This window comes from Rhopalosiphum padi, chromosome 1 (assembly GCF_020882245.1).
Source record: "Rhopalosiphum padi isolate XX-2018 chromosome 1, ASM2088224v1, whole genome shotgun sequence".
Lineage (NCBI taxonomy): Eukaryota > Metazoa > Arthropoda > Insecta > Hemiptera > Aphididae > Rhopalosiphum > Rhopalosiphum padi.
The window spans coordinates 48,054,977-48,068,913 of NC_083597.1; the positions used below are offsets into that span (position 1 = coordinate 48,054,977).

The following is a 13,937-nucleotide window of genomic DNA, read 5'->3' on the forward strand; positions in this document are numbered from 1 at the left end:
GCACACGAGACGCGTGGTCCGAAACGCTACTGCTTCTACCGTATAGGTATACGCCTCGGGGTGAGTTATTGTTCTGTTGATTTATTATCGAAAAACCTGTCGGGAGACTTTTCGTATATAATATGCGAAAACTGAAACCACCACTACTACGGTGCTCGAGACGTGAAAAAAGGAGATTTACGATAAAAAAAAAAAAATCAAAAGCAAAATAAAATAATACAAACAAACTATCCCGAGTTTGAGGGAAGAGAAGGAGGAAAATGAGGTTTTGAATCACGGTTCGGTCCTTTCGAACCGTTTTCTGACGAAACGCAAAAGGAAAACAGAGGGGGTAAAATTACGAGAATAATACAGCAGCCCTATAATACCTCATCTCACGTCGAGTGCGTCGGACATGACAAACTCTAGCGATAAGACGGCGGCGGCGCGTCGTCTGTTTTATGAATTTGCCCTTATCACCGTCCCCGCTACATTCCACTCAGAACTTAATGTCCCGTTTTCGACACGGTCAACCCTCTGCGACACACATCCGTACTCTGACATAATATACTCGATACTTTATTTTATAGTGGCACAAAAGCATAAGTATGGTGTGTCTATGAAGTTAAGCAAATACCCTCATCAATTTTCCCGGTTTAAGTTACTGTGCAGCAGGGAGGAGGACAACATGAATAGTAATAATAATAGCAGCTCATAGATAGTACTTACGATTACATGTGATAAAAATCGAAAATAATTAGTATTAATTATTATCATAATATAATATATAAAATATATTGAGAAATGACATTATGTTATATTATATATCATTATTACAAAACTCTAATTATTAACTATTCGATGTTCATAATTTACCGTTATTCATTGAAGTATGAATTAAAATCGCATATTAAACTTTTTATAAAAAAAATTGAAAAAAAATCATTATTTTTTATTCTCATCTTCTAAAAAAGTACTGTTTTAGTTTTTAATCCAACTTTGTTCTTTAATAATTCGATTTTAAATGAAATAATAATTAATGACATTTATTTTTCACAGTGAAAATTATCAATTATTTTTTTAATACATTTAATGTGTATTTTTTATATATTCTTTTTAAGTTTATTTTTTATCAAGATAAATTTACTGTATGAGTAAAAATTAATTTGATTCATAATAATTAGTCTGTTGTTTTCCATCGTCGTGGACAGGTCAGTAAATTGACAAGTGTTTAGTTGTTGGTTATTCGGATTACAAGCATTCCTCTCATAAGTCTATGGCAAAAGTTTAATCTATCACGTAATATTTTTTGATTAGTCTTGTTTCAGTTTTATAGAATTATTCTCAATAACGTAGGTATAAATAATATTATTTTGGTTTGTCTGTCAACGGCACAATAGTTGTTTGTACAATAATAAAGCAATATTTTTGTTTGTGAACAAGTAACTTACTTACAAAATATTTGTCAAATAGCTTAAGCCCGAAGTCGTAGAATGTTTTTACCTGCTCATATTATGTTAGATTTAGAATTTATTTAAATAAAAATAATATTCATGACGCTAAGTAACATTATGACGTAGCCAAAACAAACACACGACAAATATGTAGTGAAATAGCCTATTCAAATCGCCGTGTTCAATAAAAAGAAAAAAGTAATGTTATGTGAAAATGTTGTCATTTTGGATTGTAATGAAGATAAGCATCTTATATAATTAAATAAAGAATGTGAATGAAAATCATAATATATATCACATTTATTTCTCAAAAGTAAGCTGTATGTAAGTTTTATAATTAAGTGCAATTTTTTTTTTAAATTTATTAAGCTAAAAATAATTCGAAAATCAATAAAACAATCGTATAAGTGTTAAATTGTAAAAACTACATTTTAGACATATAAAATAACTGATGAGATATTTCTGATTATCGTCGTTTATACATGTCGAAATAATATTATTGAAGGTATTTTGCTTTTAGATATATTTTTTTTTTTTTTTTGACTGTTCGTCGTACTTATCGTGGTTTAGCGCGGCGCAGATATAACGACAGTGATTCGGGTTGGGCACGATGAACAAAAATCTGTATCCCATAAAAAAGCACGAATAAAAACGATAACATTGAAAACTAATAAACCGTAAACATTCCGAACGAAATTACAAAGAGTCAAAATGTTGCTACCTATGTATGTGGCTTGGCGCAGACCAAAGTGGTGGCCGGAAGGTGTAATAAAGTGTGATGGTTTAAGACAGTGTAGTGGTTCTGCTTCTACGGGGGGCCGAGTTATATACGAGATGACGAGTGGTAAACATGACGTGACAAGGCAATTTGCAGCGAAGAAATTGATATACAAGCCTCTGTTTATTTATTTTTTTTTTGTTTTCCGCAAAATACGTCTACATTATATTATATTGTGGTCAAAACGACTAGTTTTCATTAAAACGTTACACTATATACGTATCAAACACAGGTTTGTGTGCTCGTGTATAGTGTAATCGAATGGTTGTTTTGTGTTCCTTCGCTGGACTACGTATAAACTAACTTAAAAGTGATTATTTACTACAAGAGTGCTACGTGAGTGATATATCTCTCTCACCATTATCGAATAAACACAGAGTTACTAAATTTGTTTAGCACTATGCACAGCTTAGCGTACATCATAATCTTTGCATAACAGTAGTAGTTTAATACATTAATATTATTATAGTTATGCTTAATATTTCGAATAATTCGTTTTTATGTATTTAAATTTACCTCAGACACTATATTATACAAAATATAATAGTAGGCCCATTATTTTGACTAAATCTGTTTACTATTATTATATAAAAAAATGAACTAAATTTTACTAATATTAACTTTTTTGGGGAAATAAAAGTTACGTGTAATTCTGATGCTTTAAAACCGAGTCGAAACTCCTGCAAATAAGCCTCTATTGTGACCGATTTACTAATCCGCGCGTAGGCCGTAACTAATTCAAAAACAATTAATAACGGTCTTTGTAGTCGTAACCTGACCTAGCTAAATAATTGTAAACATTATGTTCGCATGTGATTCGTTCACAACCGTACACACTGACAATGCATATACGCATGATACGAACTTATACTACTTATATAGACTCAAAATATTATTCAGTATGATAATTTAAATTCGTGTTTACCTAACAACTTGTATACTTGAACCGTTATTGAAAACAGAGTACCTACCACCTATGTATAAACAACATGTTTGTGTTGTTGAAAATATTTAATCTGATATTCCTATAAATATTATTCGAACGCTGTAATAATTACATTAATACAAAGTTAAAAACATTAAACATTAAACAATTTTCCATGATAAAATATAACAATATATTGTAATTAAAAAAAAATTCAATACGATGCGCGTTTACGTGTAATTTAAACAATGATAATATTTTATTTTATTTTTTCTTACAAAACAAATAAATAAATGTCTGCACGATCTAATTTAGATTATAAGATATCTAATTTCAAAGATAATGTTACAAAAATATCAAATTTTATTTGATAAGAATCCATATTTATATTCAATGCAGTTTTATATTTTGAAATATTTAACTTTGAGATAGAATTATAACTCGGTTGGACATTGTAGGAAATATAAATAAGCATCATACTATACAATTTAATATTATTGATTTCAGAGAATCCAATCCTGCAGAAGAATAATCTGTATAAATAAAACAGTAAAACGAAAAAGAAATTCTAAAGATCCTTTATATTTTAATCTTTACTTTGTCAAATGTATGTTTGTTAAACTGAGCGACATATTATAATATAAAATCAAACGATGAAACATAATATATGTAATACTTATACCTACTCCAACTCGCTATTAACATATACACTTGGTTTGAATAATTGAATAATATTTCAATATTTTACTTATACATTTATTCAGCTATACAAATGTATATTTATCAAAAAGAGACTATACTACATTTTCTAAACGGAAATATTAGAAACAAATAAGTATCTACTAACTAATTTAAATTAAATATATATATTATTATTTTTTTTATATTATTAAAGATGTAGTATTACGAGTTTTTTATAACGATATAAGGTACCTACTAAACATTTGATCAAATATATAAAATTGTTTATCAAACGTGGCTTGAATTAATGAACAAAACGTAAAAAATAGCCAATTTGGTATAATAAACATCATAAGCACGTGTTATAAAATATAACATTAATTTGGGTAGATAAGTATTCATTAACTAACGATAAGTGTAAAAATTATAATTATTACATTATCTATAAAATACTTTTGATTTCTATAGTCACTATACCTAAAACTCAACACTATTTTGAATCATTCACGCAGTGTGGAGTGTGCGTAATATGTGATACGTAATTAGATATAATGATAATACCTCTATCCTGTTGTTACCAACCGCTATCATTACGACAATATATGACAATAATATAATAATATAAATATTAACGCAAAAAAATATTAGTATAATATTACGTATATACGTAATAAGACTCTCATTATTTCTAAAACTATTAACGTTTTTACATATTTTTATACGTTGAAAACATTATGTTTTTTTTTTAATTTTAATTTTTATTAATGACAATGTGCATTTTTAATTATTTATTCAAAAGTAGAACATTGGAAGTTTGATACATAAGAATTGAATTTCAGAAGAGTAGTATATGAGCATAAGCGTTTAAATTATCGAAGAGGAGTGCTATAGGGGATCCTATAAATGCTAGTCCACTATTCCACTCCTATTAACTTTATGTACTTATATAACTAATAAACTAGTCTGAAATTTTATTTTTATAAATATACATACTCCAAAGAATATTTTGGTTAAGATTATAAAATTAAAAACCTATACTTTCTTTATAAATATATTACGACTTACATTTGTTTAAAAGTAATATTTTTAAAAACGTTAGTGTTTTTAAGATAACGTGTTTCTTATCTTAAATGGAGCACTCTGTATATTATTAATCTTAAAATTAAATTCTGACTTATATGCACTAAAAACCTTAAAATAATATGCATTTATGAATTAAAAATCCAAAAAATATGACCATATCCAAAATGATTTTGGTTATTTCATCTACAAATCAACGAAACTTAATAATTATTATTACATTAAGAAAACCGGTCAAAATTATTATCGGAATCGCAATTATATAAACGATAGATATAGTCTATTTGATACGGCATTACATTAATAATAAATATAGGCTGTTTTCTACAAAATTTATTTAAATTTCTTTAAAAATTCGGTCATCCCCAAAATATGCATTTTTATGTGCACTCTCTGCTCAATCGTCGATATTTCACCACTCTCAGTAAAAGTATTAAAATATATATAAATCCGAAATAATTAATCAATTATAATTTATAACGTCTAAACAATAAAATATATTATCTATTGTACGACGACATTACGATACTACCCGTGACGATAACAGTAATGTATAATAATAATAATGAATGACATTACAATATTATTTATACAAAAAAATTTGGTGGAGAAAATTTTTACGCGTCATGCTGCGTATACGTATAATATACTATTATCATAACATAATAATTTAAATTGTTTCGGTATATTAAATATCGTACTCACGGTATCAAAGTCGTGTTAACGGAGATGAGACTGCAGCTGGACGCGCGCCGGTGTACCAAAAGTCATTCCGTCACAGACTCCGAGAGCGGTGTGTGATTTTGGCGGCGGGCTGCATCGCGTTTTACCACCCCACGGAACGCGGCGGTGGCGGATCGGTGGCGATGCGGTGGTTGTGGTGTGGCGGTGTCGGCGGAGGACTCGATCGCCGCCACCACCGCCGCCACAGTCGCCGCTGCCGCCGCCGCCGCCGCCGCCGTCGTCGTCGTCGTCGTTGGCGTCGTCGGCGGTGGCGGCGATCACACGCAGACGCAACCCTTTTGCTCTCCGCTGTTCTCTGCCCGCCGCATGCTATTCCCTTGCTCCCGAAACCCCATCCCTCCGCACAGCTTACCGTTTCCCCGTCGACGTTATACTTACTTGTACACAAAATATATTATTATTATTTTCTGCCACCATATATGTCTCCTGTTCCTATATGTGCGTTAACTTTACACACACACATATATATGTACAGGGTGATTCGCGGAGAACACCCGTCGCTCACCCCCCGTTTTTCCGCCCATAATGAATTTATTCAAATTCTGACACTTAAAATGTTTAAAAATACTTCACGAACGCATTTTCAAACTCCTGAGATACTTTGTACTTCTTAATGAATGTTTTCTGGCTACAATGCAAATAATTGCTGTTTATCAAATGAGAACCCCTCTTTTTTTTAAATATCGATGGAAATAATCCGAAAGTTGAACGAGTATTTTCACAGTTATCAAAATCTTGATACTAAAGACAACAGTCCTTAAAAGATGGTTTTAAAAATGTACCTAACAAGATCTAATATCGGATATATAGTATTTATTAACCTTAGACCATTTTAAGTATTGATAGATTAGTACCAATCAGTAATATTATCAAATCTCCCTAGCCTCTATATATTTAAAAACCCTTTATCGTGTACCATTTATTCTTAGTACATGTATTTTTTACATTTGAAAAACAGAATTTATTACATCGCGTCAGAATAGTTTTCATAAAATTAAAAATTAGATTTTGAATAAACAATTTACTGAAGAAAAAAAATTATGAGCACGGTGAATCATCCTGTACAATATACTTTTTTGCCGCCCTATGACACAATAATATAATTTACATAAGTACTGTTTATATTATTATACACGTGTGGTTTTCTCAATATATATATTATATATAATGGTCTTATTTTTTTTACCGGATTTCAATAATTCCTTTCATATATATTATGAACTATGTACCCGATTTTCGAAATTCTATAAATATTTTTATATAAAATATAATGCAAAACCATATATATATATTATTGTTGGTCTCATGTTTAGACGCTGAACGTTTTCCTGACGTTCGTTGACGTCTTCAATATGTCGAGCATCGAACTTATTATTATGTGTAGGTAATTATAGTTTGTCCTACGTGTATAAAAAGTGCTCCAAGTCTAGATGAGTAGCAGGAATAAATAACATGTCACTCCTATTGAATCGACAACGTGCATTTATTTTTTAATTTTCTTATGGGATTTTGATTTAGAATAAAAGGGTATTAAATATATCTACTTTAAAAAAATAACGGAAAAGAAAATGTCTTCAAAAAAATTAATTTTACTACGTTTTAGAATCGCGTAGAGAAAACTAAATAAGTTGCTTGTAAATCACCTTGAAATATAATATATTTGGTGATTTTTTGTTTTTCATGACTTCTACTCTAAATAAGCGTTTTACCAAACGAGACTTCTAAAGCATTTCGTTAAAAGTGTCGTATACGTACGTGTGTGCCCGCGCGCGTGTGTCATGTATAATACGGCCGAACAGCCAACGACTCAGAAACACTTTCCCGCCTCATTTTTATAATAATAATATATATGTCTCCACTCTGCGCCCTCTCGGTAGTTGCTAACTCACTTACCTCAGGGTTTCTACTATTTTCCCATTTCTTCAACAATAACCTTGTGTCTATATAATATGCAATTATAGTGCCTGTAGTTTTATTTTATTTTATTTTTTTATCTCACTTGCGACGACTTTATTCATATTATTTTAATACAGTTTCCAGGTATACCTGTAGTACCTATCTCGTCATTTCCTTACAGCTGTGTGTACTCTATAATATTATACAGTATTGCATTGAAAATATTAAATGAATTCTTTAAAAAATGCATTTTTTTTTATGAATTACAATCGAATAACTCCAACATTCATTCGACTATTTTTCATGTAAACATACGATATGTATGGTATATTCTATATAAAGGGACAACGTATATAATATGTGTATATTATATTTATTTATTTATTGAAATTGAGACCTGCATAACTTGATGTATTATCATGATATATGGTTTTATAAGCATCGCTGTTATGAAGATATTATTAAAGAACGTTTTAATGTCTACAATTTTTTTCCTACCGATGACATTTAATTTATGAATTTTTTATGATATTACTGTATTCAAATTTAACACACTTAATTTAAAAATATAATTAACAAATCAAATGATACTATTAAATTATTTACCAGAATATTTTCTATCATGTTTTAGTTATAGCTGTATACATATGAATCATTAAAAATTATATTAAATATCATGAATTTACATAAATCAAAAATACAAATCCAATGACAATAATCATTTTAATGGAAACAAAAGCTCTTAAATTCCATACTAAAAACTTATAAAATGTGCAACAACTTTCTGAAATACTCATACGATTGGCTTAACATTTTTATTTTTATTTTGTTGATAAAAAGTGGACATTCTATTTAAGGGTGGCTAAAAGCGATTTGTTAGGTGAATACCACTGAATGTTAATTCTATCAAATAATATATGCCTATAACAGTTTTGATGGTTTTAATATTTTTTAGGTTGCATATATTTTATAAGACATAATATTATACTATATTACGAAAATTAGAGACCCTTATTAAGTATAGTTACTTCCATTCTTCTTAAGCGTTTGATACTCTGACAACGCGGCGTTTAGTGTTGTTGAATAAGTAGATGGCGGTAATATAGACATGATTAACTGTAGCAGTTAATGTGTTCTTATATGAGCTCGTGGCATTCGACTGATTTGTTTTTCAACTTATGTAACTTCGTGTCATAGAAGATACCGTAACTTTGATCGTGTCAATAATTTGCTTTTCTTTGGCAACAGTACGAAGGGAAATATTTTAACAGCATTATATGGTATTGATGCAGTGTTAACCAGCGCCGAATTTGCAGTTTTTTCTATATGAAAAATCAGTTTCTTTACTGTCACGCATACAACTACAAGAAACTTTGTTTTCTATTATTAAAATAAACGTGATATCTTAAAATGTAATATAACAAATTGCGACTCCAAACTCACAATTTTTGATATTTTTTCAAAATATTAAGAATAAAATATGGTAGAAACTTTCAAATCCATGCATATTAATCACAATTTATTTGGTAGTTTGTATTATTAAAACATAATAGAACAATAAATCTTACAAAATAAAATCAAATTAGAGGGAGTTTAATAAATTCTAATTCAAGATTTGAATGGGATAGAAAAATGTTCTCTGTATCTAAGAAATAGAACTTACTGTAAAATAATAAATTAAATATTTTTTAAAAATTCCAATAATCTAAGTGTATTGAAAAGTTACAAAATAATAGAAAAAGTTTTCATTCCCAAAGAGATTTGAACTGAGTAACTTCGCAGTTTCTTAGGTGGTTTTTCAACATTTTTGGAAAAAATATTTTGAAATAACAATACTAACATTTCTATAAAATATTAAACATGTCCAATACTTTGCAATCTATAGTTTGGGTCACAACCAATTTGGTTGTATGAAACAATAATTTAATAAACTTTAAAATTAAACTTATTATTTTATTTATATGTATGGTATTGTATTGTATATATAGTCGACCGTCGTACTAATTCTTCTTTAAAAATATTATTATAATTGAACTCGATCAAATAAAGTTACTCGGAATCTCTGACTTAATGAAATTTTAAACCTTATACTGATGACGTTAATGCTGCAATTGATTGGTAATAATATGTTGTATTAGCTATATGCAAGGTATTCACTAGGTATCTTATTTAGTTCAAATATAGAAACTTTTTAGTTTCATTTATTTATGACTTATTTTTTAATTTAGAATAAATTTTGCGTACCGTGTTATATCTTTCCAGCCATTACTTTTAGAATATATTTATTAGAAATAACACTTTTTTATCATTATCTAATGTATAATATGATAATTGAGCAATATTTAACTTACATAATTGTATAAACAAAATGATTAATTTATATTACCACCTTTTTCTTTATTTGTTTGCCATCAATACTATTTTTAACCAAGAATATGATTAAGTTTATTAAAACTTAATTTTTCAAAAATTATTGGAAATAAATAGAATAAATTGTCCAATGTCATAGGTGAAAACAACCGATAACGTTAAACTCTCTTAAACTCAAAATAAATGTTTTATTTCGTTTTAGTATTTAATTGTATTATATCATACAAACCACATATTTTTTACATAAAACTTCTTTTAATATTTTTGTAAAAAATAAAACCTAAAGTAAGACATGTGAAACCACTATGCTGTAACTAAAGGTTGAGTGGGTCAAAACTTATTATTAAAAAGAAAAGTTTTTATGACTTTTTAACTAAAAAATAGATTGAAATTGTTGGTGATTTTGAAGATTTTCGTCAAAATTCTATCATCAATTTCACTATAGAATGATAATTGATAATTATTATTACGTTCATAGCATAATAGATAAACTAAAATGTCGTAATCGTATGATAAATATGTTTATACGAACTACATTATAATATAATTATTAATGGAAATTAAAACAATTATTTAGTAACAATAAATTAAATAACTCAAACCAAATTTGTCAACTAAGTTTTTAGTTTTTACTAAAGAAAGACATAGAAATAGTTTCTTTAATTGTATTTTTTATTTTATTATTATTATTATTATTTTAATTTATCTTTATTTCGCTTCAATGATTATAATTAGCCATTAGCGCTACATAAATTTACATTATTCTGATTACTCACACACACACACTAAAAACTAAAAAGACTTATAAATAAAACTAAACAAACTAAACAGCATACATATATTTTTATTACATCACGTACATGGATATATTTAATTATACATACAAATACATGGAGTGATAATAATATAGAAAAGTACATTGATACAACGTGTTATCATCACTTATTTTGTATCTTCGACCAACCAAAGTTCGCATTTTTGCAACGCAAATGTATACACCATTGCTATTATTTTCATTTTTATTTATATTTTTTTCTTTTGTTGTATGTTCATTGTATAATATGACTTATATTATTTATATTTTTGTGTTCCTCGATTTTTACTGATGATTTCATACTCACCACTTACGACACGGACGAGTCGTTCCGCGACGGTTACGACACTGCATTCAACCGTACAACACGAAAGTCGTACTATTCTTACTCTTAACGTCGAGATAAACCGCATTTGTATGACCAACAATGTCGAGCTCCACGTCCCAAATATCGACCTCCGACGGTTTCGTCCCGACAACGATCTCGCATTCCTCTGACGTGATAACTGCACTCCAATAATGTGCTCGAATCGAAAATCCGATAGACATCGACCGAAATATTATAGGTAACCAGTTGTAACATCAGGTCATACGACTTGTATATTGTAATTTACCTACAATATAGCGTTTAACAGCGCAATCGTGTCTAAACTCGAAATAATGTTTATTTATTCCTGAAATATACCTAGAAAAACTTTCAGACACGAAGTTAGATCAAAACTTTACGGGCTTATGGCAAACAAATGTCTCCACACTTCGCCAAAATAGCATAGACCTTATAAGAACTACAGTTGATAAAAATAATAGATAGGTTATTGGAACTTATTATACATTGCAGGGACAAACATATATTTTGATGTTACATAGGTTGAAGCATAAATATATAACTATAAAAATGTATCACATTGTGATAATAATTATAATAATAACAATTATATAGTTATACTAAAGAGTTAAAAAATTAAATTATTTTTAAATAAATTATATAGAGTTACTTTGTTTAAAAATAACTTTTAAATTGTCAAGTTATTTTTTACCCAATAAAAACTCAATAAATTTAATATACAAGTTTTTTTGAACAAATAATTGTATATATTGTATACACGGATAAAAATAATTATAATAATTGGATATACTGTTTATAAATTATTAAATTACAATTTGTAATGTTTTGTAAGCAGGTATTAAATTTTAGATTGTTTGTTAAGAATAATTTAGTATACTATTTCTACATTTTAATAGGAATCAAAATAATGCATATGACTTTATATACATGCTATGGGAAATTACAAGTTCACCAAATACATTAATAATTTCAAATCTCTCGTGTGGAATTTAAAGATAAGTCGGTAGTACCATATGATATCTTATATAATTAACTAATTCATAATCAACATAAATAATTATTAAGTTCTATCGATAAGATTATATTATTGAGGAGCATCTATTCGTAAAAATTATTCTTATAAATATCATTTTTACTTGTATTTTTGTTTTTGTGTACACACATTTATCAAATATGCTAATTGTTGTTCTTTTAAACCAAATCCCACAGATTGTAAATAATCAATTAAGAAAAAAAAGTTACTGATTTTTAACTAATTAAGTTAAATTAAATTTATTTCCCATTTAACCATTTATAAATAAAACGTAATTTCAAACTTTAAACTAAATTTAAATTTATTTATTTTATCTTAACTTATAATTGTATCCGTCCTTGATAATAATACCTAATCAAGATAGTTATACGCAGCAATGATAAAATTATAATATAAGTATATGACATAGGTATTAATTATAATTTATTTACGATTTTACAACTAAAATACAAATTATAATATTATTTGTGGCTTATAATTATTTATTTATCATGACAAGTATTTATATCCTTTTAGAAACATTAATTATAATATTATATTCATTCTTGGGATTGACTGACTTTCTGCTGTATGAAGACTATTATTTTTACTTCTGACATATTGTACTCTTCAAATCATTCACATCATATAAGGGTCCAATGAATATTTATAAAATATATGGGTAAACGCAATTATAATGACGGAATCTTTCTCAAATTTCTATAAACGGACTAAGTTTTACTTCGTTAGACTTACAAAAATAACGTTTAAAAGGTTTCAATTTGTCAGTAGGTGCACTGCTTCAAAGAGAAGTCTGAAAATGTAATTTCCTAGTTTTCAGCCTTTTAATAAAGTATAATATGGTATTTGATCGAAAGTTTCAGTATATACTAAAGATTAATTTACATAAACAACTTAAAATAAATTTATATTTAATGTCGTGGGCGTAATAACACTGCGAACCATAGTTATTTACTTATATATACAAGTGATCAACGTAAGTGCTTTACATGTTATTGTATTTATGGATAATATAAATATAATGTATGAAAGTATACGTTTATTACGTTCGCTGTTCAGTTAGTCTAACAATATTATATGTAAATTTATATAAGGCGAGTAATCAATATTAGTGTATTATATTTTACTCTGTTATAATAATACTGAGGTAGGTAAGACAATAAGAAAGATTAGAGAAACAATGTTCATTAGTTGTATGTGTAAATATTAACACTTATAACAATAACATACTAAAATTAAAGGATATTGTTTGGAACAATAATAATTTTTTTAAATAACAATAGGATTTCAGTAAGGCAATATTAGTATATTGATAAACCTACATCAAGATTAAAGAAATAGATGCTGAAAAAACATTAATTTTATTTCTTAGCTAGTCTTTAAAATATTGCATCTTTTAAATATTGTTACATTGTTATCTTTATTGCCTATGACTGTGTTAAATTGTCATTAAAATTTATAAAATAATGAAAGATCTCCAGGTCTGAAGGCTAAAGGTTATATAAAAACGTAAATCTGAAAAAAAAAATAAGTAGCGGTCAAGTATATTTTGAAAGTCAAGTAGTGTCATCAACGTTGAGTAGGTACACCAAAGGATTTTTGTTATTTTAATTCCATAGATTTTAAAAAAAAAAGTAACACTTACGTTCCAACTATAATCGCTGATTTTTTTTATTAACACATAAATAATATTCAAGAATAATCAAAATAATTATTCTAAAACAAATTAAAGAGTAAAGTTATTAGTTATTATAATGTTTTCAATTTACATATAAATACATTAAATACAACGATAGTATTATACCTATACCTATTATAAATTTTTATTATACGGTAG

At 27.5% G+C, this 13,937-nt stretch overlaps 1 protein-coding gene across 2 annotated transcripts in view; it reads right to left on the reverse strand.

Annotated features, from left to right (window-relative positions):
* Positions 1 to 5,747, reverse strand: part of LOC132918078 (C3 and PZP-like alpha-2-macroglobulin domain-containing protein 8) — a 147,033-nt gene extending 141,286 nt beyond the window's left edge. For both annotated transcript variants that reach the window (XM_060979158.1, XM_060979155.1), the window contains exon 1: positions 5,603 to 5,747. The gene's annotated coding sequence lies outside the window, so the exon portion shown is untranslated. The remainder of the gene's footprint in view (positions 1 to 5,602) is intronic.
* Between the last annotated feature and the right edge of the window lie 8,190 nt (positions 5,748 to 13,937).